Source organism: Triturus cristatus, chromosome 1_1, assembly GCF_964204655.1.
Source record: "Triturus cristatus chromosome 1_1, aTriCri1.1, whole genome shotgun sequence".
Lineage (NCBI taxonomy): Eukaryota > Metazoa > Chordata > Amphibia > Caudata > Salamandridae > Triturus > Triturus cristatus.
Genome location: NC_140579.1, coordinates 702927655 through 702950367, shown reverse-complemented (window position 1 = coordinate 702950367; position 22713 = coordinate 702927655). Strand labels below are relative to the sequence as shown.

General features: G+C 46.0%; 1 pseudogene across 1 annotated transcript in view; it reads right to left on the bottom strand.

Annotated features, from left to right (window-relative positions):
- LOC146870905 (acidic mammalian chitinase-like) overlaps nucleotides 1-22713 on the bottom strand; it is a 39760-nt pseudogene that overhangs the window by 16274 nt on the left and 773 nt on the right. Inside the window, exons 2-5 of the transcript XR_014978913.1 lie at nucleotides 13164-13366; nucleotides 7365-7421; nucleotides 6972-7137; nucleotides 68-227 (exon numbers count right to left, since the gene is read on the bottom strand). The product of XR_014978913.1 is annotated as an acidic mammalian chitinase-like (transcript). The remainder of the gene's footprint in view (nucleotides 1-67; nucleotides 228-6971; nucleotides 7138-7364; nucleotides 7422-13163; nucleotides 13367-22713) is intronic.

The following is a 22713-nucleotide window of genomic DNA, read 5'->3' as shown; positions in this document are numbered from 1 at the left end:
AGGGCACCCACAAGAAGACGAAGGAAAGCTTGAACAGTAAATGAATATGAATCAATTGAACCCGTACCTGATTGCTGCTGCTGCCTGTTTTGGCTGCGATACCGCGCACCCGCAAATACGCCACTACCGTTGCCGTGCCTGGGCCTGGGGATCAGGCAAACTTCAATTCCCAGCCCGCTTCGCGGCAAGGACGCCGCCAACGCACTTGGTTTCTGCCTCCACTGCACCTGGTAGGGTCTGGATTCAGCTACACGAGCACTTTACAGTCCACATCCCCAGTTACATCTGCATAGGTCAAGGCTATGGTAGGAAGGAAGTTTGCTTTATCTGCATTGTACAGACTTTGGGATCAAGCACGCACTGTGATTCAGCATGGGTTCTTCTTACTTTGATTCAATAAGGATATTTAATAATAGGCATAAGGCAAATCAGTCAACTAACTGTAGTTTCAAACTGCTTCCGGGTGTGTTCTGAGCCCGGCGACTAGGTATTTTAAAATTTGGACTTAATATGGTGAGGCGCAAGGCGACCCTAGCCCCTGGCGGACTCTGGCTGGCACCACAGCCCCAGCGGTAACCATGGACCTATTCCTCCAACGAGCCACAGCCGTGTTTGATAAGGAAATTGAACTGGTAAATCGCCGTCTCTCTAAGTCCCCCGTCATCTCTTCACCCCTCTTGCCTGAGGACTCTCTTTAGTCTCTGCTCAGAGCCGATGGGGATTTATCAAACAACTCTAGGCTGCAAGAGTCTATGCAGGACCTTACTGGGACAAACAACCATCCTCCTGTCCAACAGCAACCTCTTTCCCCGGCTAATATAATTAACAATCAGGGAGCCAATAACGTACCCTCTGATCAAGGGCATGGGACTGCTACTATCAGTAAACACCCTGCTAATTGAAAACTGGCTGATCAAACATCACGAGGGTGCCCAATAACGGCTGAGCCGGGCAGCTCAGGGACAGGTTTAAAAAGAAAAAATCATCCCACAGGAAAGTCCAAAAATCAAGACCCAACTTGAAACCTCCTGAGGCGACGTCCACACAAACACTGACTAAGGCATACTTGACAGGCACCCTAGAAGCTTTCCAGGAGTGAATGAAGACCTTATTAGAACATTGGAATGTGGAGCACTCCATTGTAGACAATGGAGTGCTCCATGCTTCTACGGGCCGGTAAAGGCAACATTCCAATGTTTTACAAAAGCCTCTCGAAGTTCGAGGGGATTTAAATCCCCTCGAGCTTCGAGAAGTCTTTGTTTAGAACATTCTGCCCTCTAGTGGCAGAATGTTCTAATAGCCTTATAGCCCTTCGTAGCAGGGCTATACCGCTATTAAAGTCCCGCTGCTTTTGTTAAAGTCCCTCGACTTCGGCTCGGGCCTTTAACGCTGCAGCGGGCCTTTAATAGCCGGTATAGCCCGCTAAGGCGGGCTATAAGGCTATATTAGTTCCAAATTGGGCCCGCTAATCCAACGCTTGAACTCAATTGAAAAAGGTTTACTATAGCCTTATAGCCCGCCGTAGCGGGCTATATCGGGTATTAAAGGCCCGCTGCAGCGTTAAAGGCCCGAGCCGAAGGCAAGGGACTTTAACAAAAGCAGCGGGACATTAATAGCGGTATAGCCCTGCTACGAAGGGCTATAAGGCTATTAGAACATTCTGCCACTAGAGGGCAGAATGTTCTAACAAATTAAACAAAGGCTTCTCGAAGCTCGAGGGGATTTAAATCCCCTCGAACTTCGAGAGGCTTTTGTAAAACATTGGAATGTTGCTCTGCGGGCATTTACCGGCCCGTAGAAGCATGGAGCACTCCATTGTCTACAATGGAGTGCTCCACATTCCAATGTTCTAATTGATCTTAATCACTGTGTATCAACAAGAGGGGTAGCTGCCATATTAGAATCAGGTCCCCCAGTGGCCCCTTTAAGCTTGGAGAGATCCTCCCTGATAGATCCACCCATACACACCAGGGGACATCCACAGTTGCCAGGGGGAGAGGGATCCGAAAGCCACTCAGTATCCAGCTCAGGGGTTAACCATGGCCAGACGGACAGCTGGGCCATGCGGGATGAGCCAGCCACTGAGAACCATCAAATAGGGGGCCACTCACAGGGGGGAGGGTACGCCCCTGTACAGTACTTACCGGTCATTCATCTGCCTGTTCAATCTACTCCTATATTGTAATATTGGGGAACGTGCCAACTCTCCCACTGGGAACAAAGGAAGGTTTTTTCCAACTAAAGAACAAAGTCCTACATTGGCTGTCATCTAACACTACCATTGGATCGAGGGCAGAGAAAAATATCATCATGGTGCGAAGGGTCAACTGGATCGGTAGCTCATTTAAATCTTGCGCTGGTAACTGTGTTATTATAAACTTCAACAGACCCCACATTGCGGAAAAGATCCTATTTTCAGACCGACATCTTTCTCCTTCTGGTCACAAATCGTCCATCATGGCTTAACCCCTTGGCTTCTTTTATAAACCAGAGCCAACGGGGCGTAACTTTATGATCTCCGCTAATAATTCCAACAGGGTTCCACCTAACAGACTGCTGCGGTCAGATCGACCCAATTGGAACACTAACTTTAATTTGCCTTCCTCCCTAGTACACCTGGCCCAGATGCCTTCAAGACAACAGGATTTTGGTCCACCCCCTCTGGAATTGTCAAATCCCCCTTGGCCGCAACGGATGCTTGTGACTAACTTGGTGGCTCTTCTGCATTGGATATTGAGAACTCTAATGTTCAGCGGGTTTTCCCACGGCAAAGTCAGGGGTGTTCGGGTGAACATGTTGACAACTTTATATCCTGAAACGTTGCAGGTTTAGCGAATAAGTTAATGGATCTGTTGTGGGTTGCATTTGTCAAGCAATTCTGTGTAATTTGTTTGCAGAAAACATGGTTGACGGACTGTAGTTCATCTTTAAAGGGATACAAGTCCTTTTTTGCTCCAGCATCCCCCTCCTTGGTAGATAGACCAAAGGGTGGTCTTGCAATCTACATCTCCTTAGCTGTGGAATGCAAGATAGAGGTCTTGCCCACATTGAGCTAGCGCATACAGTCTTTGGTACTTAGTAAGGGGTCGAATAAACTGGGTCTTGTTAACTTTTACAATTCACTATCATGCTCCAAGGGTGGGTGTAACATCACCATGCTAGGCTCTTGGGCAACACCGTAATGCTGCTCTACAAGATGTTACGATTGCTGGGGATTTTATTATTCACACATGTGGAGATCACAGGGTAGCAACGTTAGCCGATCTAGGCTGGTCCAGGGTGAGGGGAATTCATTTTGAACACTCCACTCAGGGGGACCTGTTGAACGATATCCTTAACAAATTTGATTTAATGTCGCTCTTGTCTCTATGTGATCCCCACAGCAAGGTTGTTGTCCCTTCATTTAAAGGGAGAGGTGGTGGCTCACTTATAGACTTTATACTAATCTCATCATCTGTACAAGCATTATTTGTGGGATTCAACATCCAAGCAAGTGCCTATAGTGACCATAACCCTTTATGTGTAGAACTTCATGGTCTCCTATTGTTGCCCAAAAAGGGTCACTGTGAGCCACAGATGGTAGAAGAAGGCTGAAGTGGGCTCAGATCTCTCCAGACGTATTCTACAAGTCTGTGAAAGACGTATGTGCTAGGGAGTTAACCCTGTGCACTTCACCGAGCACATTTCTGGGGGAGGTCATTAGTGCTTTCAATATTACCTCTGGCACAGTAGGCCATCTTTTAAGTATCCCGCCCCGCCGCCCAGTAACCCAGACCCCTAGATGGTTTGATTCCTCCTGTTCCTTGGCAGCAAGGAGGTTGAGGGAAGCCTTGATTAGCAGCCCTAGAAACAAGACACTGGTTAAATCATGCTGGAGAGACTTGAAGTTTTTCTGGACGTCATCCAACCACCTTTGGCAAAGAAACTCTACATACAGCTCAGACACGGCTCGCTACCGCTGAGGGATCTTACACATAGATGGTCCAATGTTTCGGATCCCGTAAGCATGTGTCCTTTATGTACTGCCACCTGCGAAACAGAGTTGCATGTTGTCCTTTTCTGCCCTTTATATATCACAGCCAGGAAAAAGTGGATCGTCCAGTTATGCAAGTCTAGGGGTCTCAGGGACCACAAGGAGGTGTTTAGAATTTTGAAATACGATACTACCCCAGTGATAGTGTTTGCAATGGCCAAATTTCTTCTCTCCATGTGGTTTACAAGGTCCAAATTTATGATTCCTGTTACACAACTCCCCTGATTTTAGTATTGCCATTATTGCTACCACAGAACTCCGAGGTGTAGCGAGTACATTTTTGGCCCCGGATACAATTTTTAATAATTTTGTTTTTTTGGAAAAACTCTGTTTCTTCATTGTGTAATTTCTTTTATGTAATAGTTTTAATGTTTTAATGGATTACACTCTATACAATGTCTATCTAATCATGTTTTAACGTATATTACTATTTATGTCTTTTTATGGTATTTTACCGAAATAAAAGCTTTGACTGACTGACTGGCTGGAGAGACTATAAAATGGCATTGGCTAAACGTACGGCCGTACTGAAGGAAGGAGCATGGAGGAGGCTAATGGATGCCAGTACATTGAGGAATAGCTCTAGGTATTGGAGCATTATTAATAGCCCCGTTATAAACCATGATGAAGGCAGCACTATAGGTACACATATCACAGAGGATGAGTGGGTGCACCATTTTGAAATGATGTTTGAGAGTCCCGTTGCGTTTAGTGTCCTGTTAACTCAGGAGGCAGCTCCTTCGGACCTGGTTTTTAGGAGGGTATCGCCGGGCTGACAAACAACAAAGCCCCTGGACCTGATGGCATTCCCCCAGATCTTTTTAAATCAGACCCAACCTTTTGGTCTCCAGTCCTTGCAGCAGTAGCTAACACTGCAGCCAGATCATGATGCCCTGCATCCTGGGCCACCTCAACCATAGTGCCAGCTTTTAAAAAGGGTGACCGTGATAGCACACATTGCTATAGGCCAATCTCGCTGTTGGACTTGGTGGTTAAGGTGGTGGGCCGAGTGCTCCTAGAAAGGTTGAATAGCTGGGCAGCAGAACACTCCTCATTATCGGACGTTCAGTATGGGTTTCGGCCAGGCCGATCTATGGTGGCCTAGTGCCTTAATCTAACCATGATTCTCAACAAATACACGATCGCCCGCTCTGGCACCATCTTTCTAGCATTCATGGATCTGTCTTCTGCGTTCGACCGCGTGAACAGGACCAAGTTATGGCAGACAATAATAGACATCGGGGTAGACAGGAATAGTGTTTCTTTTTTAGAAGATTTCCACAGTGCTACGAAGGCCCATGTTCGATTTTCGCAGGATCTAAGAGTCTCACGTAATTTCAACATAAAGCGTGACGTGCACCTGGGGTGCATTTTAGCACCCTTTTTGTTCAATTTATATATCAACGATTAATATAGAGCCCTATTTTGAACGGGGTAGATTTTCCCGTTTGTCAGCCGATGTGGTCTCCCAGTCCTCTATACGCAGATGACACAGTCTTTATTTCAAGAACCGCTAGGGGGCTACAAACCCTGCTTGGCGCATTCTCAGCCTTTATGTCGGACCATGATCTTTCTAATAATGACTCCAAATCCTATGTCATGCAGGTGGGCATTTGCCCAAAAAAATCCTTTCAATTTAGGGTAGGCTCTGCTGAAGTAACCCGCACTGATGCCTTCTCGTATTTGGGGGGTCGTAATGGACGAGCAGTTGAAATGGGGCACTTTAAAACAAAGAAAGAGGGGAGACCTGGTGCGGGTAAATACAGCTATTTTTAATTATTCTGCCTCGAAGTTAGGAAAGAGACCTATCGCGACACTCTTAAAGATTTACCAGGCAAGGAGCGTTGCGACGGCTTCTTATGGGGGCAGGTTACCACAGAAGATCTTCAAACTGCCAAGAACGCATTATTGAAATGCTTATTGGGTGTTCCTCAAGGCATGTCCAACATAGTGGTACATGAAGAACTAGGGGTACCTTACCCAAGTGATACGTTGGCCCTCCGCCCCCTAATCTTTTGGATGAAAACCTGGTAGTCAACTGATTTTAAAAGAGTATATGACTCTCGCCCATGCCCTCTACATACCATGGCTCAGATATATAAAGACCAGCTTTGAAAGGTTGGGTAGAGCCGACTTGTACTCCAACCGTGAGTCTGTAACTAGAAAGGATGTGAGACTAATAAGGCAGTCCTTTAAGAGTTTAAGGAAAATTGAGAGGGAAGAGCTGGAGTTGAGGAAACTTAAATTCTTAATGCTGAAAACGACCCCATCAGCTGAGCCTTATCTCTTGGGGTCTTTAAACATTTATGAACGGTTCATATTAACCAGGTTTCGCCTTGACCTCTTTTATTTTTCGTTGGCTATACCAAGGGGTTGTAGGAGAGGGCAGTTGTTAGCACCTTGTAGCTGCAACGGGGAGTCTCCACAGGATTTGCTAAATTTTATACTGTTTTGTAAATTTTATGAAGTCCCACGAAAAACTTTTATTGTCCCGATTTTAAAGAGGAGGAATTTTACTCAGGCTCGTACTGCCCTTATTTACTTACAAATGTTGCATGAAGAATGTATTTACTTTGTCCTCAGCTATCTGAAATCTGCTGTGAAGTACAGGGCTTGCCTAGATGAAATGTTAGCAATGGTCTGGGTCCATGTTTATACATATAATATACATATTCCAGAGAAGGGTTTGGGATTCAAAATGTCCAATTTGATAAACCTGGGATAGCGGTTCAAGGCCTCCTTTTGTTTCCAGACACTGTCCAAGCCAAAACTACCCGTACCTCATGATGGGGTCCCAGTGCCATTGCGTGCAGCGGTGTTTACTGGTGAATGCGTCTGCAGTTTTATCCCAAATGGGCCTCATGCAAGGCTCTCAAGTGAACGTCCATGCAAAACTAAAGGCATAAAAGCATCTATAAAAGTGCACACTCGCTCTCACCTCACACAAGATAGTGAATCGACGCTTGTCCTCTGGCGGGCTTCCTCTTGACCCCGGGTACTCGAAATCCAAACCTATTCCGTCGAAGTTGTACCTCCTAAGGTGCTCGATCACGGAGTCGATGAAGATTTTGCGGTTACCAGCAGATGCGACCATTTCTTTAAACCTGCAACGATGAACTAAGGTTGGTGATTGTGGCGTTTGTAGATTAGAATTAGTGTGCAACTCTCACCATTCACAACGCCTTCACAATTTTACTTTTTCACACCCATATCTTCAGCAATACGATTTAAATCCGAAGGTTCGCCACTTTTATTGATATGCTCTTTCATTATTGCCTTGTCCTCTTCTTTCCCCTTTTATCAACATTCCCCAGCCAGTAACCCTCCTTACTTCTGCGTGCCGAAGTTCCATCCTCCCACGGCGAGCAGGGTGAGCATCTGGGGGTTTCTATGCGGTTGGATAAAAAAAGAGAACACAAATACAGTTAGCTGTAGAGCGGGTGAGGGAGACCGACATCTGTCTGATTAGATTACCTTAACCCCTTCGCTGCCAGGCCTTTACCCCTCCTGCCTCCTGTGCCACGCCCTTTTTTGGCTATTTGGGGTAGTGCGCGCTGAGGCCCCTGTAACTTTTTGACCACATAGGGTATCCACGCCAAATTTGCGTCCTTTTCTTCCAACATCATGGGGCTTCCGATGGTACTCAGGGTTTGTGGATTCCCCTGGAGGGGTCACAGAAATGAGCCAAAATACAGCAAAATTTAGATTTTTGGGGGGAAAATGGGAAAAACTGGCTGCAAATGAAAGCTTCTGGGTTTTTCCCTGCAAGTGTTATCAAAAAAGAGTTTGTGGGGCTGAAATCACCATTTTCCCAGCTTTTAGGGGATACCAGACTTTTGTCAGAAACCCAACATGTTTTACACAGTTTTGGCATTTTTCTGGGACATAGCCTATTTTTGCTATTTTTTGTGCTTTCGACCTCCTTCCAGTTAATGGTAGAAATGGGTACAAAAGCAATAATGGCTCTTGGAAAGCTATACATTTTAGAGAAGTAGACAAAATTCTGAATTCAGCTAGGGGTCATTTGTGTAGATCCATCAAGGTGTTTTTATAGAAACTAACAGTTAAATATAGGATAAATTTGACGGCACAAGGCTGTGTAAGCATATTACCTCCAAAAGTATAACCTTCGCGGCCGGCCCGTTGGGTTGTAGGCTCTAAAGCTGTGTACAGTGTAACTCTGCAATAAAGGTCTTTCAAAAAAAAAAAAAATATAGGATAAATTGAAAATTTGTTGAATAAAAAAGCCTTTTGTGTCAACGTTTTCACCTGTAACTTCTTCTAATTATAACAGCTCTTTGAAAGCAATATACCGTTACATCTGCTGGACATTACTGGTTGTGGGGATATAAAGGACTTGTAGGTTCACCAAGAACCCGACGAACCCAGAGCCAAAAACTGAGCAGCAACTTGCAATGGTTTTTTATTATGTACCGGGTATATAGTAATTATTCTGTAAAAATGTGTACATGGAAAAATCGGTATGAAAGACACCTATGTATTTCTGAAATGGGAACAAAATATAGAGTTTAGAAACAGTAGATATTTGCACATTTCCAAAATTGGGAATACTCATACTAGCATGAGAATTATCAGTCATTTTTTAGAATGACTTCTTTTTAACACAATGTCTTTCATTTGGAAGGCAGAAATGCATCGAAAGTCAATAGGTAATAACAGTTCCTTTACAAACCTGAATTACCCTAAGTCTCCCGATAAAAACGGTACCTCACTTGTAGGGGTAGGCATAGTGCCCACGACAGGAAATGGCTCAAAACCCCACGTGAACACACCACATTTTCACAATGCAAAATTACCCTTTTTTAGCAAAGTGCCTAGCTGTCGTTTTTTTAATCCTAGTTCTGCCGGAACCTAGGGAAACCTAACAAACCTATACATTTGAGAAAACTAGACACCCAGGGGAATCCAGGATGGGGTGACTTGACTGCCTCCCACCAGGTTTTGTTACCCAGAATCCCTTGCAAACCTAAAATATTGCCAAAAAAACACTTTTTCCCCACATTTATCTGGTGGAAAGTTCTGGAATCTGCGTGGATCCACAAACTTCCACCCACCCAGCGTTCCCCAAAGTCTTCCGTGAAAAATGGTACCTCACTTGTGTGGGTCAGCCTAGTGCCCGCGACAGGAAACGGCGCAAAACGTAACGTGGACACACCTCAATTTCGTAGCGAAAAATGACCCTTTTTTGGCAAAGTGCCTAGCTGTAGTATTTGAACCATAGCTCTGCCGGCACCTAGGGAAACCTAGCAAATCTATACATTTTTGAAAACTAGACACCCAGGGGAATCCAGGATGGGGTGACTTGACTGCCTCCCACCAGGTTCTGTTACCCAGAATCCCTTGCAAACCTCAAAAATTGCCAAAAAAAAAAAATGTTCCCCATATTTCTGTGGTGGAAAGTTCTGGAATCTACTTGGATCCCCAAATTTCCACCCACCCAGTGTTCCCCAAAGTCTTCCGAGAAAAATGGTACCTCGCTTGTGTGGGTCGGCCTAGTGCCCGCGACAGGAAACGGCGCAAAACGCAACGTGGACACACCTCAATTTTGTAGAGAAAAATGACCCTTTTTTGGTAAAGTGCCTAGCTGTAGTTTTTTAACCATATCTCTGCCGGCACCTAGAGAAACCTAGCAAACCTATACATTTTTGAAAACTAGACACCCAGGGGAATCCAGTATGGGGTGACTTGACTGCCTCCCACCAGGTTCTGTTACCCAGAATCCCTTGCAAACCTAAAAAATTGCCAAAAAAACACATTTTCCCCACATTTCTCTGGTGGAAAGTTCTGGAATCTGCATGAATCCACAAATTTCCACCCACCCCGCGTTCCCCAAAGTCTTCCGAGAAAAATGGTACCTCGCTTGTGTGGGTCGGCCTAGTGCCCGCGACAGGAAACGGCGCAAAACGTAACGTGGAAACACCTCAATTTCACAGCGAAAAATTACCCTTTTTTGGCAAAGTGCCTAGCTGTGGTTTTTGAACCATAGCTCTGCCGGCACCTAGGGAAACCTAGCAAGCCTATACATTTTTGAAAACTAGACACCCAGGGGAATCTAAGATGGGGTGACTTGACTGCCTCCCACCAGGTTCTGTTACCCAGAATCCTTTGCAAACCTAAAAAATTGCCAAAAAATACACATTTTCCCCACATTTCTGTGGTGGAAAGTTCTGGAATCTACTTGGATCCACAAATTTCCACCCACCCCGTGTTCCCCAAAGTCTTCTGAGAAAAATGGTACCTCACTTGTGTGGGTCGGCCTAGTGCACGCGACAGGTAACGGCGCAAAACGCATCGTGGACACACCTCAATTTGAATGAACTGTTTTTTGGCAAAGTGCCTAGCTGTAGTTTTTTAACCCTAGCTCTGCCGGCACCTAGGGAAACCTACTAAACCCACACATTTCTGAAAACTAGACACCCTAGGGATTCCAGGGAGGTATGGCTTGCGTGGATCCCCCAATGTTTCCTTACCCAGAATGCCCAGCAAACCTCAAATTTAGCTGAAAAAATCACCTTTTTCACACATTTTTGTGTGGGAAAGTTGTGGCATTACCGGGCTGACACAAATTTCCTACACGAGTGAGGCACCATTTTTATCGGGAGACCCGGGGGAACTCTGGGTGGTAGGAAATTTGTGTCAGCCCAGTAATGCCACAACTTTCCCACACAAAAATTTGTGAAAAAGGTGATTTTTTCAGCTAAATTTGAGGTTTGTAGGGCATTCTGGCTAAGGAAACGTTGGGGAATCCACGCAAGCCATACCTCCCTGGAATCCCCCGGGTGTCTAGTTTTCAGAAATGTGTGGGTTTGGTAGGTTTCCCTAGATTGCCGCCAAGCCCGGGGCCAAAAACTCATGGGAGCCCCTTTGGAAAACCAGGTTGTTTTGTGATAGGTAATTTTGATGTCTCCTCAATTGGTTTTGGGCCCTTGCCTGACGCGGGCACTAGGCCTACCCACGCAAGTGAGGTACCATTTTTCTCGGAAGACTTTGAGGAACGCGGGGTGGGTGGAATTTTGTGGACCCATGCAGATTCCAGAACTTTCCACCACAGAAATGTGAGGAAATTTTTTTATTTTGGACACATTTTTAGGTTTGCAATGGATTCTGGGTAACAGAACCTGGTGAGAGCCAGTCAAGTCACCCCATCCTGGAATCCCCTCGGTGTCTAGTTTTAAAAAATTTACAGATTTGCCTACGTGCCAACTGCACTAGGGCCCAAAATCCACAGGTATGCACATTGCTAAAAAAAAAAATACGGAGCCCAGTGGGCTTTCTGCCGCCCTGGGGGGGGGGGGGGGAAATCGGGGAAGGGGGTTTCATCCCGATATAAAAAAAGCCTGCGTACTCGCTGGTGCCTAGTGGGCTTTCTGCCCCCCCCAGGGGGCAGATCAGGGGCCGCTGCCGCCAACTACCCTCCCAGGGGGGCGGAAAGACTGGAATTTCTCTGGGGGTGGGGTGGGGGTATTGTCATGCCCATTTTGGGGAGCCCCTACCCCTACACTAATAAAACAAAAAAATCCATGGTTTCTAGTGGGTTTTCTGCGCCCCCCAGGGGGGGCCAGATTGGGGGCTACAGCTCCCATCTGCCTCCTGGGGGCAGAAAGACTGTTATTTTTGTGGGGGAGGAGGGTGGGGGCATTGGCGTGCCCGTTTCAGGCAGCCCACACCCTAAAGAAAATTGCGTGAAAAAAATCCCTGGCGTCAAGTGGGCTTTCCGCCCGCCCCCCCGAAGGGGCAGATTAGGGGCCGATGCCCCATCTGCCCCCAAGGGGGGGGCAGAAAGGCTGTAATGGTGGTGGGAGGGTGGGGGCATTGGCGTGCCCGTTTCGGGCAGCCCCCACCCTAAAAAAAAAACTAAAAACTAATCCCTGGTATTTAGTGGGCTTTCTGCCCCCCCCCCCGAAGGGGCAGATTAGGGGCCAATGCCCCATCTGCCCCTCGGGGGGGCAGAAAGACTGTAGTAATTGGGGGGTGGGGTGGGGGCATGGGCCTGCCCATTTTGGGCAGCCCCCACCGCTATTTTTTTTTTTTAAATTTCCTGGTGTCTAGTGGACTTTTTGCCCCCCCCCAGCCGGGCAGATTGGGGGCTAATGCCCCCATCTGCCCCCCAGGGGGGTCAAAAAGACTAAATTGCGCCAAAATAACCAGGGGGGAGCAAAGGCCCTTGCCCAAGGGGCCGCTCCCCCCTCCCTGGTGTCTAGTGGGTGGATCCCTGCTTGGGGATCGCCCACCTGTGGCGATCCCCAAGCAGGGATCCACTAAGGGGCACTGGAGGGGTTAAACACAGGCCTCTCCCACGTCATAGGGAGGGTAGCATCAGTCATATGAGTCATGCAAACCTGGCAAGTTCGGCCCGCCAAGTATCTCTCATAGTCTATAGTGCCAGTAGGAGTCACCAAGAGATGCCTTGTTCCATGCAACCTGGAGAATGGGCAGGACACAAAGCTTACCTGCTGCTCTTTGTCAGATCCACAGAACCACACTTATTCCTTTCTAGCCTCTGTGGTCATCTGCTCTATGGTGACTGCACACCTGCCCTCTTCATTGTACCTTCATCAGGTCAGCTTCTTGCATGTGCCTGAGGGCCTTCTGTGGGAGTTTACTGCATTGACTGCTCACCACATTTCAAAGCAGTGCAGAGTGAGTGGAATGTTGAGGTGCATCGCTAGTGAGAGCGTACTGCGTGTGAAGTTTGGATTCTCACTTGTAGCACTGGGCCAAATTCTGACGCCATACTGGGAGAATTAGGCCTACGTTTGGAAGCCATTTCTGGAGTATTGTTTACAGTTCTGCAAGTCACAGTGCCTGAACAGTCTAAAAGAGAGCTGGCAAGATGGTGTAAGGTACTTGGAACAAAGAGGGAAGATGGCCCAGTGAGTTTGTGGACATACCTGTCATTCCAAGGGACTACAACTACAATAGGATAAATTGGCATGTTCATTAGTTAAAAGATTCAATATTGGGCATGTTGTTTTCCCCAAACTGCTGCCTTGAACCTAACCTGCTTATTTCCTTTCTCCTTAATTCATTACCCTAAATCCCTGAGAAGTACCAACATACTCTTTACCACTTGATGGCACAGGTCTTCCAGACATTGGAGGTTACTTACACTTTCTTCAGGTTATTGTACTCGACATAGGGGACGTTGTCATTCCACTCGTAAGGGGCAATCTTATGGCCGCTCATGGTGGCGAAGGCGTAGACTCCGTGGGTGCAGAGGTGGGGGTCGACATTGTTTGGCTTGTACTTTGCAGGTTCTGGTCTGTACTGGGACCAGTTGGTGAAGTAGCAGACCAGCTTGAAGGAAAAGCCCTGATTGAAGACAGAGAGTAGAGCTTAGAACCAGGTGGCACGGTAAAGCGGGAGTACCGGCCCTCTGATCTTGCAGTAAGTTAGAGTTGATATGGAGATGCATGAAGTCTCTCTGTTTGGGTGTGAGTTTTGACCTCTGACCATCTTATTCAGTGTGTGGTATATCCCACCTTTACCCACAGTCTCAAACACTGTTCAAGACTAACAGCTTAGAGCTCAGTCGTACTCCCTTTCACAGCCTCACGCTCTCAATCTCCCAATTAACTTCAATGTAGAGTCAAATCTGAGATTTATATTTTTTTCTAGGAATACATGTTTTGGCATAAAAAACATCGTTGCTCTTGAGATATCTAGTTATGATAATCATACTGTTCCATTGAGAGATGTGTTGAACCCACATCTCTGTTCACCCTGCCATAGTTAGATTTGCCTTTGAAAGGTGCTTTTCTCCCTGTGGTGCTTTAAAAATATTATGCATTTGAACTTTCTAAAAGGTATTGCAGTGCCTCGTCGTCACTTTACAGTTTCCACAAGAATCATCAGAGTATAAGTAAAATATGAAAAGCAAAGTGCACTTCCTGGGCACAGAACCCGAAGATGCCCAACTAAAATGGTGACTTATGCTGCCACTGGCTTCTTGTATTGGACCATATGTGGCGTGAGTTTGTATTTCTACCTTTCATGGATTATTGTGGTGCGCTTGGTACAGCGTCAAGTGCCCCTTCACAAGCCTGTGGTTTTTTAAGATGTTCGAACATTTCTTGGAGTTGTGACTTAAGCTGCTACAGTCGTGAAGCGGGATAAAGTGGCTACTGGTAACACCTTCTCAAGACCGCAACAAGAACAAAGGATTTGTGCTCCTGGAAATGAGGACCTCTTGCCACCAACACACATCAGGACATTTCCAGAAGAGCTTTTACAGAGTGGTTGGTGATATGGAGCAGAATGAAGTAGTGACTTAGTTGGATGGTGAACTTGGAGGTGTCTGAAGATAGATAGGTAGTGTAGGAGAGAATGAACTGTGGAAGACAGTAGCCATAGATTCTCTACTTCCGTCTCTGTGAATATGTCCATCTTATCATACATGCCAACATTTGGGAACAAGTAAGCAGGATATTTTGAAAAAAAAGTTAGGGAAATTAATTTCCCATTGTCTTGTAGTGGGTAGGAGCTGGTTTTAGGCAGGAGAAAGCTACTATTCCAGGAACTCTCTGCTTCTAAATCAGGAGTGTTGGCTTGCATGCCTTGTTTGGCTGTCTTGGTTGTATTTGGAGCAGAGTTCCATATGCACGTATCAGAACTCGTTTGCCTTTCTTTGTGTTATTAAGGGGAGTGCATGCACCTGTATGCAAACCTTACATGGAATGTGGTGTTGTAGCAGAGGTTGGTAGCAGGGGTCAGGAGATAGTGTCAATCAATTTTCAGCTGGCGAGGTGTTCTTGGTTTTTCTTTGCCAATGGTTCGTAAGACTTATGTTGTGATCAATTAAAGAAGCCCAACCATTCTCTGAGGTCTACCATAATCTGTTATAACCTGACACTTAGATGTTCTTCTGAACTGCATGGGTCATAGAAAACAACTACCCTGCTGCCACAGCTACCTGTATCATACAAGGCTATAGGATGACGCTTTTTGGAAGTCTTGCATTGTGAAGATACTTGCATGGTGTTTGTCCAAACAAAGGGGAAGCCAGGACTGCTAGACAATAAGAAGAGAGGCCATTCATTTTCTACTTATTTCTATTGCTTGGCTCCTATTCCAAGATGGCTGCTGAATTATTGGTTCAACTGATACAATGAAGTATTCTAAAGGTTGTTGCATCTTTCTGCATTGTCACGTCCTGGTATGTCTTTGTACACAAGCCCCAGTGCTAGGCGGGTCCAGGGAGATACATATCAATTCTGCTGACCCCTTTTATATAGATACAGAAAACACATTGCAATTGCTGATATTCAGTAGAACTTTGAGTTTGTGAGACATTGATAAAATGAAATAGTTTAGGTTCTGTGTATTTGCACTTGTCCTCTGTTTCTTTCAACGGTTTCTCATTACTGCCCCATCATTTCTAAAGGTAATTGTTTCTAATGGTGGGCATGTTAAACTGTACAAAACAACACAAACGTAAATATGCCCCGTAAATATGCCATAATAATAAATTATCTTCAAAAGTTGTTGTTTTTAGGTCTCGCCTACGCAGCGCGCATGCACTGCATAGCCTCTTGTAATCGATTGGCTTTTTCGGCAAAAAATGTGCACGCGTTGCATTGCTTTCAATGGCAACGCGTGCACGTCTGGCGATTTCCTTGCGGGAGCGAGCTTTGGATGGTGCTCCTGCTCGCTCCCTCATGGGAAACGCTCTGTGTGTCTCGCCCGCACTCCGCCCCACCCCTCCCCCCTCAGCGTCTACAGGCGCGCAGGGGTCATATGTTATCTCGCGTCGTACCCGCTTTCACTTTCGTAGAAGCAGGCGCGCTGTCCCAGACTCGCCTTCGTTGGCAAGCCAGTGCTTCACGAGGCAGACCCCCGATAACTCATTGCCGTGCGTGCCTCCGAAGATATGGTGGCTGGCTCCAGATATGAGGTGCTCATTTTATCAACGTCGACGATGAAAGGCCTTGTCACCATTCTTGGCATTCGAACCCGTGACTTGTTGAGTACACGCAGAATGTTCAGCAGAGCTGCTGTCTGCTAAGCACAGACGTGCATGGGCCACATATGGAAGAAATGATTCACGCGTGTGCCTTCGCTAGATCACTGTGGCCGACACAGCTGCCAGTGGTCTGAAAGGCTCGGTGTTGGCTAGAAAGTACTTCGCTGTGCACAGTATAGGGGGATAAATAGAGCATAAGAGCTTGCGGCAGAACAAACTCAAAGGAGACTCATGTGCGAGAGACCTGAACAAAGACAGACCTTGCTCGCAGCACAGGGCGGCAGTGAGAGCTCTCTACAGGCCTGGGGATCTTCTTATGCCACGCTGTGGGCGCCTGCCATTGCCCTGCTGCCTAGTCAAAAGGCACTTTTTGGCAGCATAGGGCGGTTCCACACACTTTTCAGTGCTTGATTTGTAAAAGAAAGAGTGACAGTCCACAAATGTGGCCTCTGAAGCCTGTGGCTGGTGCAATTAAATGTTGGCGGGCACATACCGAGGCTGCGTGTCCTAAATCTACCTCATGCCTCTTTAAACACTCCCTGCACGTTTATCGCACTCTTGCTGGTTCCTGCTTTCTCCCTTTATGACGGGGTTTCCATCTTTCTGCTTTGTTTGGTGTCCCTCTCTTGCTTTCGGTAAACGAAGCAGAAAAATAAGTGCCGGTCCTCAAAAATGAGTGCCGGTGGACCCCACCGGCTCAAATTAAGCACTGCTCTTTGTACTCAAAACAGCACGAATCTCTTGCTCTAAGGCTGTCAGGACTGCCGCATTTGTTGCCCATGGCCCTGGTCAATGTAGCAGTCAGTGGCTGACAAGATCTCCTCACAGAGGTGGGGCCTCTGTTCTCCTGGCACACAATGCCAAGCCTTGTCATGTCACCCTCCTCCTCCAACTTGTTTGGCACCACAGTGCGATAGCAAGCTCTCAATGGAGCCAGGCCACACCGCGAATCCCCTGTACCACCAGGCCTCAGCATATCACCCTCCACAGTGGTGGCAGATAGGCCACTCATGTCCCGCGCGCACCCTCTCCTTCTCTGGTGGGTTGGCCATGCCCAGGCATGTACCGGTTCGGCTCCTCAGCTGCTTGTCTCGCAGTAATTAACACGCGGGCTGGAATGTTTACCTCGGGTTTCGTCACAACCCACCGGAGCGCATTGTTTGCACAGACCCAGTCTGCAGCCAGTCAGCTGCAGTGTCCCATGACAGCTTCACTTCGCAATGTTGTTCTAGTCTGCAGCATCTGATATACGAGATACAGTACCTTACTGGCATTACAAGTACAACAGGTATTGCCAAGGAAATTATACAACGTGCGTGAAATACAGGCGTCCACATTTTGGACACGCACTGCTTTTGAGCTGTGTTTTCAGCTGCAGCTGGGGGGAAATCCAAACGCCATGGTACAAATGCATTCTAACCGGGTCCCGTTTCAGCAGGAAAGTTTTACACATCTCATTTAGACGTGTGTACAAGAAAATAGTATACAGGTTTCATCAAAATGTCAACAGCAAGAGAGTAAATGATTACAGTACTTCCTTTCATTTATCTGCAGGAATTCTGGAGAGGGATATGTGGCATTCTTGGGGGAGATACAGCACGCCACCTCTGTTGGCCGCATTAAATAACAAAAAGCAAATAGGTCTCGTCCTTATAATGTGAGTGGCAAGTAGTTCGCTGTGCCAATATTTCTCAGTAAAATATTGTTTAAAAAATCTAAAAGAAAACAAATGTCAAAATACTGTAAGAAATGCGAACACATGCAGGACCGGCTTTAGCGCTGGTAGCGCCCTGTGCGACAAGGTTTGTTGGCACCCTCAATGACCATCCTTTAACAGTGCCCCTCAAGCCTCCATAAACACTATCTCTCTTTCTCTCAGATGTATTTAATTATTTTATGGTGCCACTCATACCAGTATAGAGTGTCAAAACGCTATACCTCAAAGAGAGACAATAAACCATACGTGTGTATATCACTGTATAGGATATGTTACATAAAACAGAGGACTTTAAGGTGGAGGAGTCATGTGACAACCGTACTGGTAGGCAATATAATTTAATAGTGATTGGTCTGGAGAAGTACAAATTCGGGGGCATATTTTCAAGAGCAAAATCGCCGCTTTTTCGGCGCCATGCGCCGGAAAAGCGGTGATTTTTACAACTCACAATTTACAAGGACTCGCAATCACGCTTTAGCGCGGGTTTCCTTGAGTCAGGTGCCTTTTCCACCCTACTTTGCATGTCAGCGATATACATCGCTAATGACATGCAAAGTAGGCGTTCCAACCTAATCCGCATGGATTCCGTCAAAAACACAACATCGCCCTATTATCGAGCCAGGTCAGGCGATCACAAAAGCCGCGGTAACCGCGTTTTGCCCCGGATTTTAACCCCTGAAGAAAACCTGACTTAGCCATCCTTCCAATGGAAGGTGGATTGTCAGGCTGAGTCCACCAGGGCGTATCAACAAGGATTTCGCCATTGGGAGTTTATATTGCTGGATTTCCAGCGATATTCAAGCAATTTGCCGCTATCGATGGATTTGAAATCGCCAATGCGCAAAGCGTTGTTAATACAGCCCTATCATGGCAATACAATCCAGCGATAGCCGGCGAGAGCAAAAAACGCGCCAAGCGCGTTTAGCGATAATTATCGCTACGTGTTGATAATATGCCCCTCAGAATGTAAAAGGTAACACCATGGTTGGGGGTTCTCTTTAATAATCAGGATTGATTTCTCTCTAAATGAACCCTTTTTGCAACATTAATAATCAAAGACTGGGGGAAAATCCTAACACTATAATTTATACTTTGCAGTTTGCACGCAGCTCTTTGATTTCAGTTAATAGCTCACTGTTCTATGTTAGGATTTTTAACTTAGAAACTGCAAGTAACAAAAGGGTCTCTCTGACAAAAGCAGTAACCCACTGACCTATTTTCAAATTATGCACTTTGTGATCTGCATGTTACATATTCTGTCCAGAAGGCACATTAACCGTCTGCGCTACCTCACCATGAGTCAAAACTTAATCACTGGAGTAATCAACATTTTTATTGTTGCCTCAAAATTACTGGAGGCCAGGAACAGGGCAGAAAGTGCTTTTAAAACCATAATATACTTGCAAGTATGACGCCCCCACCCGAAGTCAGCGGTCGCACCGCACTAGAGCTGGTCCTGAACACATTTCTTACGGTACATCAAAACTGTGAATTAAATGTTTTCAATCTTTATAAATGTCAGGGTTTTTTATTCAAGCACTTTTCACTATGGGAACTCACCAGACTTTAAAAATAATTAGAAAGTATCAGACCATAAAGGGAAACGCTTCACAAGACCCAATTTACTTTCCATGGGATTCAACCATTTGTTCTTCTATAGTAACTTAGGGAGGAGATGTATGGACCTTCAGCAGAAGTGTCATGCTAAGTATGCCTTCTGCCTTAGATGCCAGCTGAATCAACACAGCAGATTGCCAAAAAAAGCCTTGTGTGCCCAAGCTTGTGCTTTGATGCAATATGTGGTATGTGGTATGCAGGAGATACAATTAAAAAAAAAAACAGCCTGGTCTTCCACCATACCAAAGCTAAAATATCAAACTTTCTATGCTTTTACATACTAACTTCAAGGAATGAGGGAGAGGTATTTTGGGTGTGAAGCAGCACACAAGGAAGAGAATGTAATACAACAAGCATTGACATAGCCAATAGGTCTCACCTTTGGGACCTTATAAGTGTTTAGCCATGCAACAGTTGATGTTGTTGCACCAAGTATATTGTGCTGCATAACTAAATACTTATAAGGTCCCAAAAGCGAGACCTATTGGCTATGCCAATGCTTGTTGTTGTTCTTTGCAGCACATTATTAGCAGCACAATTTGGAAGTTCCAGTCCAGAATTCCAAAGGTATGTGTTCTCTGGTACCCAGAATGAAAATCTCCTAGTCACACTATATAAATCACTCATCTATGATTAAAATAAATATGTATCCATATATGGGTATTTGTAAAGCTCAAACCTAGCTAAAGAGCAATATATCCCTGAGCATGGGCAGTACAAATGACACGTCACACAAGTCAGAGGACCATTAGTGTACTGATACAGCCCCTTTCAGGACATGCATCAGGGCACTGCTGCTGACAGACATGCACCTCTCACACTGACAAAATCCCAGTGATTGCCCAAACTTCATTTAAAGGGATAGGCGTTCTTCTTACCTAGCTGTGCCTGCAGCAATAAGGCCAAACCTACAAAAGAAAAGAAAAGCATTAAAAAGCATTTTAGGCCCCTTGTCATAGTCACGAAGGACAGAGCAAAAGACTGGGGCTGAGAGCATTAAGCGCAGAGACAACAAAAAGAAATAATATCAGTGTGGTAAACTATGCGGCATAACATTAGGATTCCTATAGCAACAAGTAAACAAGCATTGGCATAGCCAATAGGGCTCGCCTTTGGGACCTTATAAGTGTTTAGCCATGCAACGGTTGATGATGTTGCACCAAGGATATTGTGCTGCATAACTAAATACTTATAAGGTCCCAAAAGCGAGACCTATTGGCTATGCCAATGCTTGTTTCTGAAGTCAAAGAATGCAGTACTGGGTAATTAATCTGCTGCTCCGTGCATGAAAGTGCATCTGGAAGAAGTGCTACCAGGCACTTTAATGATATACTTGCAACTATGTTCCCTTGTGTTTTTATTTGTCTTCTGGGTATTTGATATGCTTTGGATGCAGGCATCTCTGACTGCTGTAAAATTATTTAAAATGTATCCACGGTCTGTTTCAGAAAAAAAAGATGAAATCTTTGCGTCACAGATTTACCAATACTTCCTGCATGTTTGGATAGAGCTTCAGAAGCTTAAAAGCAAACTTTCTAAATGAACCACTTCATTTCCCGTCTCATTGTGACTTCCTTTCACTTATTATTTCACACAGATTATCTGCACTGACAAGAGTTTGATGTGAGGCATTGCGGTTACTTTAAAGAGAATAGTAAGCTACAAGTCGCAACCAAATATAAACAAAACTGACAAGGACTGGATTGTAGCATTAAACAGGTAGAAGCTTCTTGGAGATGTTCATTAGGATACATACAGTATGTACTGAGGAGAAATAAGTCGGTGGGTTATCCTATGGAAGCGAAACATGCGTTTCTAGATGTTTCCTGAAATTCATAGACTGTCAATGGAGGCATGTGAACTCATTGCAAACGTGTGGGAACACCCACGGAGCTGTGGCCAGCCACAGCCCCTCCCTTGAGAGAACCCCTGCTCCCCCTGGCCTTACCGCAGCCAAAAATGATCCCTCCCACCACACCCCCACCCCCCTGACTGGTTTTCCAAGGTTGGAAGTGGAATTTGCGGTTGGAAAGTGCAAAGTTCTCACTTTTAGTTTGTGACTCTGCACTGCACACCTAAATCCAGGCTGTTTTGGCTGTAAATCGAACCTGTGTAAGACGCGCACACAGACCCGGGGCACCTCTGAGCTGGGTTCTTTTACCACAGGTTCTCTAAGTGTCCGAGTGTTATTGTTGGCACAGCCCCGCACCTCCAGGGCTTATTTGGGAGGAGGCCTGTGCTGCTTGTAAACTAGTGTTTATGTTCTGTTGAGGTATGGAATGTAAAGCAGTGGAGGGAAGTGATGCATCTCTGTTTGCATCAGCATGTTTATCGATAGTTTGGAAAATGGCATTTGTCAATTTTGAAGACCCTGGGACTTATTTACAAGCCCATTGCGCCGCCGGTGCATCACTGTTAATATGGAAAAAAGGTGAGGTACCGGCAGCGCAAAGGATTGTAAATGTGCCCCCCCAGTGTTTTGGTGTTCACAGGGGCGGCTGGTGACATTTGAAACTGGTGGGGCGTAAAATGATTGGCATACTGCACCGTTGCGAGCGAGCGTAGAGAGCGAGCCCGAACCACCATAAGGGGGGCTCGTTGCGATTCTCTTCCCGTGAAAATTTTGAAAAAAGAGAAGAAAAATGGTGCATTTTCAAGCAAATTTGAGAAAGCAGGAAGGTTAATAAAGCAATTGTGAAAGTGCCTCTGTGAACTGTCACTTTTCTCTTTACCTATCTCTCGCCCAGAATTCACCACCTTCACCTGTAAGTAGCTGCGATCTGCTCTATCGGCGTCACTCTCTTCCAGTGACACTCTCACTTTCCCATCATCTAAGTATCCCTTCCTACCTTATCTCTTTCGCTATCTCAGCATCTCCCCTCCTCTGTCACTGGCTGGGTGATGCTGACACTGCCCGGTGACTGTCTCTTGCTGCCCCTTCCATTGTCTCGCAACCCCCCATGCTCTCCTCTCCCTATCTTGCTATCTCGTCCTATCTTATTGCTGTCACATCCATCTTGCTTGCTATCCCTCCCTACATCTCAGTATCCCTTCCTCCCTCGTCTCTTTCTCTGTCTCCGCACCTCCAGTCCCTCGTCATAGCAAATGACAAGTAGTTACGACAGAGCACATCTCACACAAGAATCGGATGAACTATCTCTAGACTCTACTATAGCGCCTAATATGTACCGGTGATTGCAGGTGGTGGGCGCTTAGCGCTGCCACTCTTTTAAGGTCCGGCGTCCGGTCCGGGGCATATTTCTCATCATCGGCCTTCACCCCCAGAGCAAGAGAGAAAAGTGAGTTAAACGGGGAATAGAAAAAGAAGGAAACAGTGACATAAGGGAACGTGGGTGCGGAAAG